The sequence below is a fragment of the Tursiops truncatus genome, chromosome 15 (assembly GCF_011762595.2).
Source record: "Tursiops truncatus isolate mTurTru1 chromosome 15, mTurTru1.mat.Y, whole genome shotgun sequence".
Lineage (NCBI taxonomy): Eukaryota > Metazoa > Chordata > Mammalia > Artiodactyla > Delphinidae > Tursiops > Tursiops truncatus.
In genome coordinates, this window is record NC_047048.1 from 66,094,524 (window position 1) to 66,113,705 (window position 19,182).

Below are 19,182 nucleotides of genomic sequence, written 5' to 3' on the forward strand. Positions count from 1 at the left end.
GTTTTAGATACAGCAACCCAGGAAACCTACTGCTATTGGATTGATATGCTCTGTTCAAGATAGTCTTTTTTTTTTTTTTTTTTTTCTGTACGCGGGCCTCTCACTGTTGTGGCCTCTCCCGTTGCGGAGCACAGGCTCTGGACGCGCAGGCTCAGCGGCCATGGCTCACAGGCCTAGCCGCTCCGCGGCATGTGGGATCTTCCCAGACTGGGGTACGAACCCGTGTACCCTGCATCGGCAGGCGGACTCTCAACCACTGCGCCACCAGGGAAGCCCAAGATAGTCTTGCTTAATCATTAAAGCAGAAGACAAGGCCTCTCTTCAGCAATATTCTTGGACTAATTTGATTTTCCACATGACTTTCAGAGTAAATAAGGTATTGTTCTTTTAAATTACCCCCGTTTCTCATTAAGTCAGATCTCCCCAAATTAATATGAATTAATAGGATCCTACTGTATTGCCACATCACCAAAAATTGCGTAAACTCATATACTGCAAACTTGCCTTCCACAAACATTTCCTTGGCACCTACCTGGTCACGGGCCCTACCCGGAAGGAGTTTCTGTTCTAGCAAAGGAGAGAGGTGTGTACACAGCTGGCCACCCACAAAGGCAGACTGTGATGAGATGGAAGGATGGCTTGTGATGGGAAAGCTGGCAAGAGACCAGTTAACTCTCACTGGATACTTTTTCTGGGAACTTCTTCTGGTCAGGCATCAATTGTGCTGGGCTTGGAAAGATAAAAAAAATATTTCAAGAAGCAGAGCTGGGTCTGAGGACGTTCTATTCAGGGGTGTTGTAAACAGAGACATAGTGATATGGAAGTGGTATGGAAACATACCGTGTATGTAAGGGACATATAACTTGAATGACTGGAAAATTAGAGAGAAACCCTTTGAGTTTATGCTTCCTTCTTGTAGGAATAAACGTCATGATGCAGTTTCTCCCCCTGTGTGGATAAGAATGCATTAAGCAAAATGACTGTGAAAAAATTTTTAGTTGCACTTGGCTTCCATTAGAAAGTCAAAGATATATATCCGTGGGAGGGAGGAAAAATTCCTCCAGCAGATGATATTGAAGTATATTTACGAGAAAGAAGTAGAGGAAGCAAGCAGTTAATCCTGGCGATTGGAAAGAGCAACCACCTCCGCTCACTGGGATGGGTGGGTCCCTTAACTGTCACCTTCCCGTGGTATCATTTTATAGGGATTTTGCCAACTCTAAGGTTTTTCCTGGGCAAATGTCACCACCTATTGCCCTGGACAATAGTTTCATTGATATTCAGGAAACTTTTGACTTCATATTTGCAAGACCCAGAAATTAGTTTCATCTTTTGCCAGGATATTGCCCTGAAAGCCAGCTCACTACAACTCTGAATACCTGAGAATTCTTTCTGTTCTCTCTTTTTGGGAGGAAGGAATGAAGGTCAAGAGTACCAGTTTCTGTCCAGACTTTACTATAAAAGCCAAAAAATTATGGCCATTTCTAAGGGAGGGTTTCTTATTGGGTGGTCTGCAGGTGACCTGCGTCATAGTCACCTGGGGTATTTATGGAAATAGATTCCTAGGCCCCTCTTAAGAACAATAGAATTCAAATCTCCGGGAATGGGGCCCAGAAATCTGTATTAACAAAAAATACAACAAAACTACTCAGAAATTCTAAAGCCCAGGAATGCCATGCATGACTGGGCAGGTTTGCCTTGCGTAGCACTGGGGGTGCCATCCACATCAGAGTCAGTGGGACAGGCACTCCCTAGATCTGTGCAGTGCAGAAACTGCACAGCCGTTCAAGGCACATTACACTGCAGAATTGCTCTGGTAGGGGTTGGCACGTATCAAGTCCAAACCAACTGATTCTCCCTCTCCATCTATACGCCAGGTCAGCGATCTCTGCGCCCAGAGTAGAGCGGCCCCTGAGACCTTGCACAAGCCTCATTCTCCAAAGGAAGACCCAGTCAGAGTCTTCATCTGCAGCAAATGGTCAGGTAGGTTTAGGCGTTTTGGTAATGAAATGGTAAATGAAATGCATTAATGCTTATCAAATCCTGTTGCCCAGGGCCTGGCACATATTAGATATTTAATAAATGTTAGTTTCAATCTCTTTCCCCCTTGCCTAGGATTTCTGTTAATTGGATTTTATCCTATAAATCCTGACTCATAGACTGGCCTTCAGTGTTGTGATCTATAGTCACAGCCAGACTCTGACCCATAATCTCCCAAGACCTCAGTTTCTAGAAAACGAGTGAATTAACCCATTTTGATTATGCAGAACTTTGAATTTTATTTTAACATAGCATTAGACACACATAGAGCTATGGGAACAAAATTCTAAATTGAAGTTAAACTTCTCCCAGCAGTGACTTCCTCAGCCATATGGAGTTCTGGGGTATTATGTTAGCTACTGGTGCTGTGGACTTCCTCTGTGCTTTGAGCTCTCTGGCATCCTGGCCCTGAGTCACTGCTGGGCTCGCAGTTTGAATTCAGCAACTCATGGAAGATTTGTATTCTACTATCTGTCTCTGAAACTGCTAATAAGCCTGAGAATCCTCAATGCCAAGTTTGGAAGTTTTGCCCAATTCTTTCTTTTGTCTGGTTGACAAAACTCAGCCAGAAGCAATGTGGAAGAGGGACTGTAGGGCCAGAAGACCTGTATTTGAATCATGGCCCATCACTTACTGGCTGTGCAATCTTGGATAAGTTACTTAAACTCTCTGAGGCTTGGTTTTTTCATCTGAAATGGGGATAAGCACGTTCACCACATCTGATGGATGGGATGCAATGTGCTAACATATACGGAACGAACAGCGCAGTGATCAACATGGTCATTCATTTACTTAAAAAATGTGAGGGACTACAATGGGTCAGTCTTGTATTAAACATGGAAAATATAATGGGAGCAAGGTCCACAGGGCTGCTATAGTCACAGATCTTAGAGTTCACTAGGAGAGACCGAAAATAAAAAGTCAGCAAATAGTCTCAGAGTAATATATGCCAAGAGGGAAGTTGGGCCTATCCTAGATTGGATTATCAGGAAAGCTTCTGGGAGGAGGTAGCATTCGATCTGAGACCCAGATGATGAGAATACATGAAAAAGACAGACAGGCACAAAGCAGAGGACGAGCATTTCAGATGGTGAGAGCAGCATGTGCAAAGACCCCGAGGCAGGGACAAGTATGGTGTATTGGAAGATATGAAAGAATGCTATGACATAAGATGAAGTCAGTAGATAAGGAAAGGGGTTTATATTCTATTCTTAGTGCAGTTGAAAGTTGGAGCAGAGTTAATTCTACTTTTCCTCTTCCATTCTATGAACGCAGCTGCTTGATTCATACTTTTACCAGTTAAGAATGTGTTTAGCTGCAAGTAATGGAAATATAACTAACTTGTCTTCAAAAAGCAAGAGTATGATTTTCTCACATAATATCTTTAGAGATATGAAGATGCTGGTCAACAATGTTATGTCCTCCCTGTGATTTTCTTGGCTTTTGCCTCATGGTCACACAATGGTTGCCACAGCTCCAAGCATTACATCCTCACGCTATGTTTAGAGGCAAGAAGCATGGGGAAGTGTGAGAGCAGATAGTTCCTCTTCAAACACCCCTTTTTCACAAGGTCAGAGAAAACTTTCCTCAGCAGAGTTCCCTATGTCATATTGGTTAGTGTGGAGTGATATCCTGGGATCAAAGGACCTTCACCTGGTATTTGAATAAAGTTGGGTGTTTTTTTTTTTGCAGAAAAGAAGTGTGGGGTTGGGAACTATAGTGATTGCCACATGCCACATATTCCCACCTACCTCCCTGAGTGAAGGCCACAGAATTTTAAATTTTGACTCCAACTAGGGTCAGCAGCTCTCAAAGATGTCTTCAGTCTCCTTGGAAGCTTCTTTTGGATTTTCACATTTTCCTCTGGCACCATCGCAGGCCACTTGTCCCCTGCTGCTCTTTAGCAAGTCGAAGGCACGGGATTTAATTAAAAGCAAAACTTGACATAAGTGTTTTTAATTGTAATAGAAAAATGCTGCCTGCTTTATAAAGGTGACAGTTTGCAAACACAAGTGTGAACATCTTCCTACTTCACTTGTCAGCAGCCCCGTCATGCAGTGGCAGGGTGGTGCCAGGAGATGGATCTGGTGTGAATGACTTGTCCTGACAGTGAAGGATGCAGCCTGAGTTTCTCCTGAGGCGTGCCAGCCGACACCTGTCATCAGGTACACTTAGCTAATGAGATTCAGGGGGCAGCTTCCGGTACCACCCTTCCACCTGCTTTCAGGCCTGCCTGGAAGAGAGATGTAGTTCTCGGCTCATCCTGGAGAACTGGGGCACCCAGGACACACTGCGGAGGCCAGAATATCTTTCCTCCAGGCCTGAGTCTTGTTGTGAGGCAAACTGTTCATTCAGTTGCCAGGATGTTTTACAACATCTGTGTATTTAAAGGTCGATCAGCTGGCTGGCGGCTGTATTTGCATTTTTTTTTTGGACGTTGGACCAGTGTAGATTCAGCCGTGGTGTACTCATGGGTGGCCACTGGATCTTCTAGAGAGGAGGTTGTGTCTCTCTCAATCTCGTTTTGAAGAGAGAAGTTTAGAGTGCCAGGTGTGGGCAGATGTCCAGCTGCACATGGGCCTCTGCTGATGGGTGGCTGTACTGAAAGGAACATAGAATCTTTGATTTTTTTTCAAGATTTCTTTTTTACTGAAATGAGATGATGGCATTAGTACTCCAACACAAATGGTAGTGATAGACACCAAATGTGGTATAGACTGTCCAAGTTTCTCAAAGGTTTGAGGCCAACGCTTTGATCATACACTTAGAAGTGTGATGAGAGCAGGTTGTAAAGGCGTCTTTCATCTGTTGACTTACCCATCATTGATGGAGGAGGGGCTAGTCCTGACCTAGTGACAGGCATAGGGAGGCTTAGGGGGTCCATGATGACAGCCTTACTGGGACCCACAGAGCCCCCCGCTCCTTGAAGAAGTTCATTAACAGTGCCAGACAGCCCCCATATTTAGGTCCACAGATGATGAGTTGTCCGGGTGTTCCAGGGCTGGCTGGCTCAAGCCAGGAGCTGCAGGAAGGCTGTATAGAGAGGGTGAAGAGCAAACATTCAAGGTTCTGAGGGCTGTGGGAGGCCTGGATAGCAGGGTCCATCTCTAGCAGCCTGAGCCTGACTCCCTGTTTTACTCTGTCCACTTCTGTTCTCTGTAGCTGGGAAAAGGAGGGTTTCCTTGGTCCACGTAGTTCTCCCGATGTGCTACCAGCTTATAGGCTGGGTTGTATTTCAGAAGAGTTGCTACAAGGGAAACTCAGTCTGTAAGTCAAGCACTTTAGTTCTCCAGGCGTGAAAAACAGCACTCTTTATCTCTGGCCGTGCCCGGCTTTGTGAGCTGTGTCTAATGGCCGCAGGAGAAAATATACCATGGCACTGTCAGAGTGGTCCCCAGACTCTTGTAAGTGGGAGGTCCCCTGTCTGGAAATGCAGAAAAGGCTGGAGTCAATCTTGACCTGTGATATGTTAGTCTTGACCTGTGATATGTTTGCCTTGAAACAAATGTCTTAAAATAATCATTCAATATTAAACAGAACAAAACAAAACAAATCCCAGAAAGGAAAAACCCAAAAAAACCAAAATCCCTACCAGATTTTGAGAGTGTTAAATCAAACACTGCATGAACAGAACTTACTTAGCCTAGTGCTCATTCCACATTAAGGACTCAATGAACATTAGATGTTATTCCTAGTAAATCATTTTGCCATATATATTTCAGGCAGAGTGCCATCATTCTTCCCATCCCATGCCAGCCTAAATCCATATTGCTGGCATCTGCCCTGGTCCATTTTTCTTTGCTGTCTTGCACAGCAGCTCAGGAATCATCCATCCACACATACTCCCTCCCCTGCCCGTATTTAGGGTAAGTATCCCACCTGTGCCCCTATGGGGAAGGTTTGAATATCACCAAAGAATGCATTTGCCTGGCTGATTCTCATTTATTCTTTTAGCCTCAGCTTAAGCTTCACCTCTTCCAGGAAACATTCCTGAGAAGCATCCTCCTTTCTGCTTCAAGCCATTTTTTAAAAGCCCTGGTATATGAAATATTGTATTTGCCAAAGGGGACAGCAGCAATATTTCCCATCCCTAATGTTCCTTTACAATGTGGCTTTGTCACTCTTCCTAGTGGTGGGGTTTGTGTCCTCTCTTCTTGAACCTGGGTGGACCTTTGTGATGATCTTGGCCAAGAAAATAGTGAGGAAGTGGTGCTGTGTGGCTTCTGAGACTGAACTATAAAGATGCCATGAAGCTTCTGCCTCGCTCTCTTGGGACGCTCACTCTAAGAACCCAGCTGCTATGCTGAGAGGGAGCCCAAAGGAGTGTCATGGTGAGAGGCCACATGGAGAGGTTCCAGCCAACAGCCCGGCTGGGGTCCAAAGGGACAGTAAATATCAACAACCAGTCATGTGAAGGAAATGCCTCCAAATGAGAGGTCAGCAAAGGCTTCCTGTAAAAGGCTGGATAATAAATATTTTTGGCTTTGAGGGCCATACAGTTTCTGTTGCACCTACTTAATTTTTCTGCTGCCATTCAAAAACAGCTATAGACAATACATAAGTAGATGGACAGGGCCAGATTTGGCTCGTGGACTATAATTTGCCAACCCAGCTCTAGATGAGTTTTACCCCAGACATTGAATCACTCTCATCCTTTTAGCTATCCCAGCTGAGCTCCTGCTGGAATTCCTGACCTACAGAATCCACAACCATAATGAAATTGTTGCTTTGTGTTGCAACATTTTTGGGATGGTTTGTACGTAGCAATAGTACCTGGATCAGTGCACATCTACATTATTTTATAATTATCTGTTACCGTGTCTGTGTCTCCTTCTAGCTTCTGAGCCCCTCAAAGGTAGATACCCAATCTTATTACTCTTCTTCCTTCTCCTCTTCTTCAGCAGATCTAGTACTGAGTGCCAGAAGTTGTGTCAAATACTTTACCGGAATTGTCATCTTTGGTCTTCCCAATAGTATTGCATCTTTGTTTTACAGATAAAAAAAATGAGTCTCCATTACATTAGTAAATTGTCCAAGGTCACTTGGAACCATGGTCGTCTCAATTCCAGGGTCCAGGATTTTAACCATAATGTCATTTCACCTTAATATTTGTTGTATGAAGTAGAAGTCAAAATGCTTGAGAAGCATCCACTAGATCGTAAAGACACTTGATCTGGAGGTCACAATTTTCCTGTCCTCACTCCACTCCCAGTGCTTTGCAGAGGTCTTGGGGCACAGTGGTCGCACAGTAATTTTTGGTTGGGTGAATGAATGAGTGGGTAACTAGCACACATTAGCTTTCTCTTTTGGTTGATGTCAGATCCAGTTGGCCTGAGTGGAGGACGTCTTCTGGTAGACCGTTTACTCCAGTGAATGAATGTTGTATAGAGATGGTTGGTGTCCTGTTCCTATCCCCTTGGTCTACTCCAGCCTCCTGTTTCTCTCTGCCTGAAGTAGTGACTTGGCTTGAAATTGGGGCTGGTCAGAAGTGCAGGGGAGTCAATGCCCCAGGAACAACCCTCAACCAATGAGGGATGGGAGTTGGTGGATAAATACCCCACCCTAGTAGGACAGCTCTGAGGTGTGCTCACAGCAGTCTCTCCTAGGGCCCCCAATGGGATAAGCCTCATTTGCATTGTTCATCAGCACAATCTTTGTTGCCTTCCCTCCCTTTTTAATCTTACTTTCCCAACTCTCACAGTATTTTTGGAAATCATCTCCCAAATTGATAACTTGCACCCAAGTCCTAGGCTTAAGATTTGCTTAAAACACTATTTACAATAGCCAGGACATGGAAGCAACCTAAGTATCCACCAACAGATGAATGGATAAAGAAGATGTGGCACATATATACAATGGAATATTACTCAGACATAAAAAGAAATGAAATTGAGTTATTTGTAATGAGGTGGATGGACCTAGAGACTGTCATACAGAGTGAAGTAAGTCAGAAAGAGAAAAACAAATACTGTATGCTAACACATATATGTGGAATCTAAAAAAGAAATGGTTCTGAAGAACTTAGGGGCAGGACAGGAATAAAGACGCAGATGTAGAGAATGGACTTAAGGACACGGGGAGGGGGAAGGGTAAGCTGGGATGAAGTGAGAGACTGACATGGGCATATATACACTTCCAAATGTAAAATAGATAGCTAGTGGGAAGCAGCCGCATGGCACAGGGAGATCAGCTCGGTGCTTTGTGTCCACCTGGAGGGGTGGGATAGTTAGGGTGGGAGGGAGATTCAAGAAGGAGGAGAAATGGGGATATATGTATATGTATAGCTGATTCACTTTGTTATCCAGCAGAAATTAACACACCATTGTAAAGCAATTATACTCCAATAAAGATATTAAAAAAAAAAAGAACCAAGTGAGGAAAATAAAAGTGAAGGAAAATGATTCAGCTATCTTATCATTAATACTGGTCCCTAGAAGACTGGGGAAGCACTGCAGAACCTTGCAAGCATCAATGATTTCGTAGCCATAGTTCAAGATCTACCCAAAGTATCAATCGTTCATGAGGCCAAAATAATATTTGTACATGAAAGGACTTACAAAACTTTAATACCCACAGACCCCTGAGATTGATTTTTATCAGAAAACAGTAACTAGAGTATTAAATATCGATTAAATGCATTAATATGTAAAATATTTTATGTAGCATTTGTAGAACGTGCCCTGAGATGTGAGTATTGTACATTCTTATAGCAATAAAATATAATTTTGCTAAAAAAAAAAGGATAAAACATTTGCTTGAAAGCAAACCTAAGGCATTTTCATAGAGGGAAAGTGAAACTAGGACAGGTGTCTATTGTGGATGGTGTAAAACGTGGTACATATTCTAGGACACGTGTGCATAAGACAGATTTGCATCAAAAAGTCTGACAGTGCAGAAACATAATTATTGGTGATATTTTCATAGATATAGTTTCCTTACCTTTGAGTATATATAGTAACTGGAACTAGGCTAACCAAGATTTGCTTATTATTTTAATCAATAAATAAGAACGATTTGTAATCAGCATATCAATTGTGTTTAAGTAATTGGTGCTTCTGAAATCCTTGAGGGAGATTCGGAATGGTGCTATCTTGGGTGGTTTTAATCATCTCCCCCCAGTCTTGCTGCCACCATAACTTTCTATAAGCCTCTTCTTCATGGATCCAACCAGGATGCACTGGAGTCCAGCCCCAGCCTGGTTCTGTTGACTCCACGTTAGCTGGAGGGGGAGGAGGGACACATTCCAGATCTTGGGGATTAGTTGGAGCTCCTGGCCTAGCATGTGAGGAGTCCAAGTGTTGTCCTAGGTATTCTGTTGGAAATTATTTTTGGAGAATATTTGTGGCCTAGACTGTAGGTGCATTCCTCCAGAGAATATCTGTGTATGATTCTGCCATGTCTCTGGAGACACTACCAGTTTGGAGTCGCTGTGCTCTAAATGTATGGCTTATAGCTTTTTTTTGACTACTGGAAGATTTACTTTGAGATGCAAAATCACTGGGAGGCTGGCCCATGGTACCACTTTTCTAGGACTCTTTAACCACTCCTGCTCTGCTCAGTGCTGATCGACTTTTTATTCAGGTCTTCTGGGGGTAGTGGGGGTTGGCAGAGGGGAGAGTTTTCTTTTGCTTCACCCTTTCGTGGACAGTGTAGACCTTTGGGGTCTCAAAGTGATGGAGGAGGGTCTCCTAATAGACTCACAACTTTGAGTGAACTTTGGGCTTTGTATTCTGCCTCATATATTCCGTGAGGCTGTGAAAATGGAAGCTCGAATTGTCCAGGTTTGGCACTTACCCTCAGGGCAAAAGCCTCTTAGGTATTCCACACCAGTATGCAGCCCAACCTTCCCTTAGATTTCGGCCTGATAGTTCCTTTCACAATTTTAGGAAGATTTACAAAATATATTATATTATATGCTAGGCCAAAATATATTGACCCAGTTATTGTTAGCAGGGAGGCCAATTCCAATACTCAGCTATATTACAAGAAATTGATTTTTGCCCAAGTATTTTCCGTGGAGCTGCTCTCAGGAAGCATTACTCGGAGAAGATTCTCAAATATAAGGGTATGGGGTCTCTAAACCTACCTCACCCATCACAGCTTTGGACATTAGTCTGCTGGTGACCCCATTTACATGAAACCAAAGAAAGATCAGCCGGTCAGGGGGTCACATACCCTTGTCCTGTGGATAAGCAGGGATTGGAACAAGTTTGATTTGTCTTAGAAAAGAAGGCTGAAGTCCTGATTTAGTGAAAATATTCTATGATGGCTCACTGTTTGTTACCTCTGCCTTCCTTACTCTGGGAACAAAAGAGTTTCCAATTCTTTCTTAATGAGAGATAGGGTTAGTATGGAAAGTTCTACCCTATCTCCCAGGGGTTGACTGGACCTTTTCTATTCTACTTGCATTTAGGAGGATTCCCATGGACAACTCAGCCACCCCCAATTCATTCATTCACCCATCCATCCAACCATATGACAAATGGGGCCATAGTAGAAGCCCTTTTTGAGACAAACTCAAAGAGGAAACGAAAAGGGGACAGCTCACATATTAATGTCTCCCCTGAAGGATTCAAGGTATCAGTATGTCCCTTCACAAACTTCTCCCTGGGCCAAGTGTTGAATCCAACATACTGTCATTATCATAAGCAAATTATTGAGAAAATATATTTTGTATAAACATGACAGTGAAAGACAAGATTGTGTGAGATGAGTGGATAGATGCTTAAATAAGGTAATTTGACCACTGCTAATTTTATAGGATTCCAATGGGGAAAGACATTTTTCTCCCCTTCCATGTTTCATTGCATCTTTCACTGGAGGAAGGGAGGTACTAGAATAATGCCTTTCATGAGTGAGGCCCTATATGACAGTAGTCTAGGCTGTACCTCAATGATAAGTAAAACCCCAGATCTCAACGTAATGTAATAAAGGTTTATTTCTGATTTATGCAAAGTCCAGTGATGGAGTTCCTGGTCTGTGTATTTCCTAAGCAGCTTTCTTTGAAGTATGACTCAGGGACTCAGGATCTTGCTATTTTCAGATGCTACCATTCTAAACATTATCAACCAATTTGAACTAATTGACATTTATTTATAGAACACTCTATCCAATAATAGCAGAAATCACATTCTTTTCAAGTACACATGGAATATTTACCAAGATAGACTATATTTTGAGCCATTAAACTCATCTAAAAATCTCAATAAATTTAAAAGAATTCAAGTCATACATAATATTGTCTCTGACCACAATGGAATTAATTAGAAATCTCTAACAGAAAGATCTTTGCAAAATCCCCAAATATTTATAGTAAATACTGTACTTCTTAAACCATGGATTGAAGACTGAAGTAAGAAAATATTTTTAACAAAACGAAAATGAAAACACAACACAACCCATAGAAACTTAAGCAACGCGGTTAAAGCTGTATTTGGGGGGGACATTTACAGTACTAAAAATGTATATTAGGAAAGAAGAAACAACTCAAATCAATGACCTCAGTTTCCACCTTAAGAATCTAGAAAAGAAAGAGCAAATTTAACCCAAAGTAAGCAGATGAAAGGAAATAATAAAGTTCAGAGTGGGCATGAATTAAATAGAAAACAGAAAAACAAATAGGAGAACGCTGAAACCTGAATAGCCCTATATTTATTAAAGAAATTGAATTTGTATTTAAAAACTTTTCCATAAAGAAAACTCCAGGCCCAGATGGCTTCACTGGTAAATTTTATTGAGCATTTAAAGAAGAAATAATGCCAATTCTACACAAACTTTTCCAGAAAATTGAAGGACTTGTATATTTTCCTCAAGATACCTGCTCTCACCACTTAACATTGTACTGAGGGTTCTGGCCAGTGCAATTAGGCAAGAAGGAATATAAGGCATCTGAATTGGAAAGGAAGGTGTAAAATGGTCTTTATTCACAGATGACATGTTGTTTATATAGAAAACATCATGAAATCTAAAAACTATTAGAACTAACACGTGCATTTAGTAAGTTTTCAGGATACAAGATCAATATCTAAAAGTCAATTGTATATGTATATATTAGCAATGAATAATTGTAAATTGAAAAACAGTATCATCTACAAAAGCCTGAAAATATGAAATATTTATGGATAAATCTGATAAAATATGTGGAGGATCTATATATTGAACTACAAAATATTGCTCAGAGAAATAAAATCTAAATAAAAGGAGTGATATAACTTGTTCATGGGTCAGAAGGCTCAATATTATTAAAAAGTCAATTTCCCCCAAATTAATCTATAGACTTAACACAATTCTGATCAAAATGGACATAATGACTCTAAAATTTACATGGAAATGCTAAGGATATAGTATAGCCAAAATAACTTTGAAAAAGAAGAACAAAATTTGAGGACTTACAACTACCTGATTTCAAGATTTATGATAGTGCTATAGTAATCAAACTAGTAAGTCCTGACACCAAGATAGATAAATACATAAAGGTAACACAATGTGAGAGTCCAGAAGTACACACACGTACATATATGGACAAGTGATGTTTGACAAAGGTGTAGGTAATTCAATGGAGAAAGGATAGTCTTTTAAACAAATGGTGATAAGGCATATCCATATGCAAAAGTTATAAACCTTGATCCATATCTCTATCATACACAAAATTTTTATCAAAGTAGATTATGTATCTAAATATAAAACGTGAAACACTAAAACTTCTAGAGGGAAAGAGGAGAAAATCTTTGTGACTATGAGTTAGGCAAAGATTTCTTAGATAAGACACCAAAAGCATGGTCCGTAGAAGAGCAAATGGATACATGGCACTTCCTCAAAATTAAAAACATCTAATCTTCAAAAGACACTGTCAAGGGAATGAAAAGACAAGCCACAAATGAAGATAAAAGCTTTGCAAACCATGTAAATGCTAAAGGACTTGCATGCAGGATATATAAAGAACTCTCTAAGCTTTACATTAAGAACACGAACACCCAACAAAAAATGAGCAAAAGGCTTGAATAGAGATTTCACCAAGGAAGATACATGGATGGCAAATAAGCACATGAAAAGGTGCTCAACATCATCAGTCATAAGGAAAACTGCAATTTAAAACCATAAGAGGATACAGCTACATACCAATGAGAGTGTTTAAAATTAAAAAGACTGATAACATGAGTGTTGGTAGGGACGCAGAGCAACTGGAACTCTCATACATTGCCTGTGTTAGTGAAAATGGTGCGTCCACTTTAAATCACTGTTTGGCAGTTTCTTAAAAAATTAAACAAACACCTACCATATGATCTAGATATTCTATTCCTAGGTATTTAACCAAGACTTGAACAGAAATATTCATAGCTGCTTTATTCATAGAAGTCTCAAACCAGAAGCAATTCAAGTGTTCATCAACAGGTGAATGAATAACAAATCATGGTATAGCCATATGTGGAATACTGCTCAGCAATAAAAAGGAATGAACTATTGTTATGTATAACAACAAAAATGAATCTCAAAATATTTAGGAGTTAAAGAAGCCAGACCCCAAAAGAGTCACACAGTATAATTCCATTTACATAAAATTCTAAAAAATGCAAACTAGCCTATAGAAAGGAAAGTAGATCTGTGGTTGCCTAGTGATAGAAGCAGAAGAGATGCAGAAAGAGGCAAGAGGAAGGATTATAAAGGGGCATAAAGAAATGTTTTGGGGTGATGGATATGTTCATTTGATTGAGGTGATGCTTTCACAGGTGTATACAGATATCAAAACTTACCAAATTGTACGTTTTAAATATGAATATATGCAGTTTATTGTACGCCAATTATATGTTAGTAAAGCCATTAAGCATAGGAACTCTGGCTGCTTGTTTGGGAAGAGACTATAGGTGACAACCATCAAAGAAACCTATTAGGAGGCCACTGCAGTAGTCCAGGCGAGAGATGATGGTGGTTTGGACCAGGCTTTTAGTGGGGAATGTGGTTATTTGAGCAGAGATAAAATTCCAGATTTGTTGGATGTGAGCTGCCACGGTAAAAGATATCAAAGCTTGGGTTGACATTTCCTGGGATGAAGATGGCTTTGGGAGCTGAAATAAATTTCCCTGTCATGCTGCCAACAGGGGACTGTGCCAGGAATGAAGTCCACATTGACCAAGCTCCATGGAGGTCCTGGAGAGTGAGGGTTCCCTCCCTTTTCTCTATCTGTGATTCCTGGGGTGAGGAGGGACAGAGAGTGGGGTTCACACATTGACTGAATTCTATGGGAGAAGTATGTGGGGTGTGTGTGTGTCTGTGTGGGTGTGATGGGCAGAAGCACATCTTTCTAGGACCAGGCAGGGGTCTGGGAGTTTCATCCTGTGTCTTGCTCTCAGCTATGAGTGAATCTGGCACTGAAGGCTCCTGCTTTCTTGAAGGGTGTGGGCCCTGTGGCCCTGATTCATACGGAGCTTCCTTGGATCCTTGGGAGAAGGCAAGACAGGCTGGGGAAGGCGAGGAGGGGGACTGAGCAGATGAACCAAGTAGATAAACTCATTGCAGGCCTGAAATGTTGAAGGTAGAGTCTTAAGGACCCTCTTCCCTTCCCCAACCTCAAACCCTGCTCCACCCACCAGACCCTGAACTTTATGAGTGTGAGCACTTGGGGGTGTGGGTGTGGTACCCAGGAGTGTCCCTGTGTGTGCCCGTGTAGGCTAACCGACTCATTCAGGTTTGCCTGGGGCCATCCGGGTTTTATTCCAGGAAACCTCTCAGCCCTGGAAAATGTGGAAGGTTTTCACCCTGCCTGTGCGCGTGGATGTGTGTGTGTGTGTGTGTGTGTGTGTGTGTGAGTTCTTGCATCTGTGCAAGTGGGTAGAGCTACCTGAAGCAGGATCTGTCAAGTGTGTGAATCCACAGGTGAGGTGTCTCTGGGACTCTGTGGATATCTAAATGCGGATTGATTTGTCCCTTCCCCCATGCCCTTCTGCACTTCCAGAAAGGATCTGAGGAGGCTCTGCATGATGGTCTCTCTGCTAAGAGGCAGTGTTTCAGTGGTTTACAGCATGGATGCATCTAGGCTCAAATGCCACTTCTGCCACTATTGGCTGTGTGACCTTGGACAAGCAACCTGGCCAAGGTCTTTCTGGATCATTTTTCTTAACGTCAAATGGATATAAGGACCCTTTAACAGGAGCATAAATGAGACATCTAGAGGGACTGCCACGTGGTAAGCTCTCAGTCAGTGGTGTCATTGCTATCATTGTTCTTGTTGGTTTGGTGTGTGTGGCTGAGTGCACTCTTATGAAGTGTGTGTACAAGTGTGTGAATGTGGGTGTACACGCATGTGCTTGAGCATGTATGTGAGTGTGTGTATATAAATGTGCATGCGTGTGACTGTATGCATGTGATTGCATGAGCACTTGTGCATGCATGTGTGGATATGTAATTCTGTGTATGCATGTGAGTCAGTGTGCATGCACACGTGTGTGAGAGGGCATGTATGTGAGTATGTATCTTCTTGTGCACAGCATGAGGGAACTTTCAGGGTGGCCCCTGAGTCAAGAGGGTTAGCTGGGGAGAGGTGGGGGGGTGAGGAGAGGAGGCTCCTGAAACCACCACATCCCGTTGCACCGGCAGTGATGCCCTCAGCAACCAGAGGCACTTTGGCTCCAGTTCTCAGCGATGTGCTTTGCGTTGCGTTGGATTCTGTGTTGTACAACCTGCCTTATTAGATATATACTGTGCCTCTATGAATCTTTAATGTGAAGCACTTAGTGAGGAGTCCATAATCCTCTCAATTGAGCTGTGTAAAGGAGGCGGCTGGAGAGATGAACGCTTTCCTCAGAGGCTGCAGCAAGGAGGGGCTACTGGGGGGCCGGAGTGGAAGGTTTCCACAGACAGAGGGAGGAGGTTCCCAAGGGTGGAGGGAGGAGGTTCCCACAGACAGAGGGAGGAGGTTCCCAGGGATGGAGGGAGGAGGTTCCCACAGACAGAGGGAAGGAGGTTCCCACAGACAGAGGGAGGAGGTTCCCACAGACGGAGGGAGGGAGGTTCCCACAGGTGGAGGGCTGCAGTTTCCACAGAACCATGGGGAGTGGGTGGTTAAAAGCTATCAAGGCTGCAGGGTCTGGTTTAGGTGTTACTCTTGTGAAGAGGTTGACACTGAAAAGAGGGAGGATCCTTGTGCTTTACTGGCATCTGGTCAGGTTGGCATGACGAGGTGGGAGGCCCTGGGAGGTATGGCACATAGTTGGACTGGAATGGTTTTCTTGGAGCCAAAGCCCTGGGGCTCCCTTAGCTCAAGTTGTAGCCTGGCTGCACTTGCTGGCTGCCTGCAAGCTGTCACTGGAGAATCTCCCCGCACTGGCTGCCCAAGGTTCCCATGTCTGTTTTTCCTGCTGCCATATTGATCGGATCAGGGAGCACCTGCTAAGGCTTGCTCCTTGGTTGCAGATAAGATGACCAGTTGTGTCCTCTCTGACAAATTTAACTTAGAGATGTAGACGCAGGTTTTGGTGGTGCCAGGCATTTGAGTTGAAAGTTCACGTCCAGTTGGGGCGGGAGTCAGTGTCTTGACAACCTAACTTATTCGAATTATTAGGTGGGGGCTGTGGCAGAAGACATACAGTGGGCGAAGCCAGTCTGAAAGAGGAGGATAAAGCAGACTGTAGAGAAAAGTGGAGCTTGAGGTCAGAGACAGAAAGAGACAGAGAAATAGAGAAAAGGGATAAACATTTCCCTCCTCTGTTACGTGGAGCTGGTTTGATGTTCAGGGTCCTTCCAGGGCTGAGATTCTGGCTCTTGGGCACCCAGTCTTTGCTGAGACAGGCACAGGACAGACATTCTCTCTTTGGATCCTCTCCACAGTCCTGTGTTATGGTTTCTGTTTTATAGTTGAGGAAACTGAGGCTCCCATGGGTGACAAGTGCCCAGACACACACTTGGAAGGATGCAGAGGCAAGGCTGAACTCCACTTTCCTGACTCCCCACTCTGTAACCACATTGGCCTGTGACAGCCCAGTCCTGCCTTGGAATCCTTGGACTTGCTGTCCCTTTGCTTTTTCCCTTTGTCAAAACCCTTTTTCTTAACGTCTGCATGGCTGGCTGCTTCTGATCCTTTAGCTCTCAGCTTAGTGCCACTTCCTTAAGAAAGCTCTCCTGGCCACCCAGTCTAAAGTAGCCGCCCCACCCTATTATCCTGTAGTCGAGCCCCTTGGAGTTGCCGTGGCTGGTGTTTATTTGTTTGTTAATTTTGTCCACATCGCGTTTATCACAACTTGTAATTTTCTAATTTGTGCAATGATTCTATCATTCATGTCTTCCTTCTCTTCTCAACTGTAAGCTCTATGAAGACAGGAGTGACCTGCATTTTCACTGTGAATGCCCGTGCCTGGCTCAGAACTTGGCATAGAGGTGGTGTTTGATAAGTACTTGTTGAATGCCTGCTGGAGTCTTCATTTATCCTATGAAGAAATGGAAGTATGAAAAGATTAAGAAATTTGCCAAGGTTTCTGAGAAGACAAATAGTTGGGGCAAGGGTCGAACCAGGTTCTTATCCAAATTAAGTCCATGCTTTTCCTTAACTATCATGCTGCAAAACTGATTACTCCTTTGTGAAACATGTCTTTTCTCTGGGCTGGAAGCTGTGGCAGAAAAGGTTGCCTCTTGTCGGCTTGAGCTGTGAGCCTGTCCCTGCCCTTTACCCTCTGCCATGAGCCACAGTGGTGAGAAGCAAGACCAGGGGTCAGGACAACTGGAATCAAGACCCAGCCCTGCACTAATTTGCCGTGGGAACTTAGGTAGGTCAATTTCCTGTGTGATCTTGCTTCCTTGGGTAATTATTAATTTTATGTGTTGACTTGAAGTGTGTTTTACATGAGATTAACATTTAAATAGGGGAATTTTGGGTAAAGCAGATTGCCCTCCATACTATGGGTGGGTCTTGTCTAATCAGTTGAAGGCCTGACTAGCACAAAAGGAGATGCTTTCCTGAGCAAGGGGGAATTCTCCAGCAGACAGCCTGTGGACTTCATCTGCGTCATCGGCTCTCCCAGGTCTTCAGCCTGCTGGCCCACCCACACTGCAGATTCAGAATTGCCAGCCTTCATGACTACATGAGCCAATTCCTTATAATAAATCTCTTTCTGTGTGTGTACACACATCCTATCGGCTGCATCTCTCTGGAGAACCCTGACTAATATACCCTGCCAGCCATGTGGCTGAGGCCCCAGAGCACTCTGTGTTAAGACAGAGACTCAGTGTCAGGGGCATCCAGGTGTCAAATGAGCTCCTCACTGCCTCCCCTCTCAGCCACCATATTCCACTGTCATAACTGTCAAGGTTCCTTGTTTGCAAAACACAGGTGGGTGTGAGCACCTGAGATGTTGGGGAAGGATGTCAAAGGCCAGAGGTGAAGCAAAACCGATGATTAGGACACCACTGGCCTTATGCACTCAGGACATGTCCCTCTGGAAGTGGGCTGGGGGAAATTTCTATTCTTGGAGGCAAGAGATCAGGCACTGGATGGGTGTGGGAAGTGAGGGGTGGGAGGGTCTGGTGCCTTGGTACACTGGGCTGGAGGTTAGTGGCAGGGGAGAGCACTTGCTGTGTGGGCACGGGGGGGGTTCCTTCCTTCCTGTCCCCACCATCCAAGGACAGTGGGGAGCATGGTGGCCACTCCTGGTCTGACTCCCTATACCATGGCACAGCTATGGTGCAGGAGGCCCCAGGGAGGGGGGTGGGAGAGGCCACCAAAGAGGAGGTGCCTGGAGAGCCATCATGCTGTGCTTCCCCCAAGCAGCCCAAGCACACGCAATTATAAGACAGTGGGCAGATGACAGAGTTAGTTAATGTAACAAGCCCTTTAAGCATTTAGCCACATTCGAGTGTTTAATCAGCTGTGTAAAGTGCAATATCTATCTTTCAATTTTATGCCATTAGGGGAGACAAGATTTTGATTAGGTACTTAATCTGTGCATGGAAAAAACAGGCCCACAGCAAGCCTGTGATGGGGAGGGAAAGGGACATTGGGCGGGGGATTCGATAAAGGGGAAAGACAGAAATTTAACATAAAAGAGAATTAGTGCAGCTCCTTTCAATTTAGTGCCCAGGCTTTATGGCCTAATCAATTAGAGGCCTGGCTGGGGCTGCTGGGAAGTGGCTCGGCTGGGCTGCAGGCTCGGCCGTATT

The 19,182-nt window shown here is 43.5% G+C and overlaps 1 long non-coding RNA gene across 1 annotated transcript; it reads left to right on the top strand.

Annotated features, from left to right (window-relative positions):
* Positions 1-14,562: 14,562 nt before the first annotated feature.
* LOC109551360 (uncharacterized) lies at positions 14,563-18,159 on the top strand. Its single transcript, XR_002178132.3, has 2 exons — positions 14,563-15,220; positions 17,637-18,159. It is a non-coding gene; the product is annotated as an uncharacterized lncRNA (long non-coding RNA).
* The last annotated feature ends 1,023 nt before the right edge of the window (positions 18,160-19,182 follow it).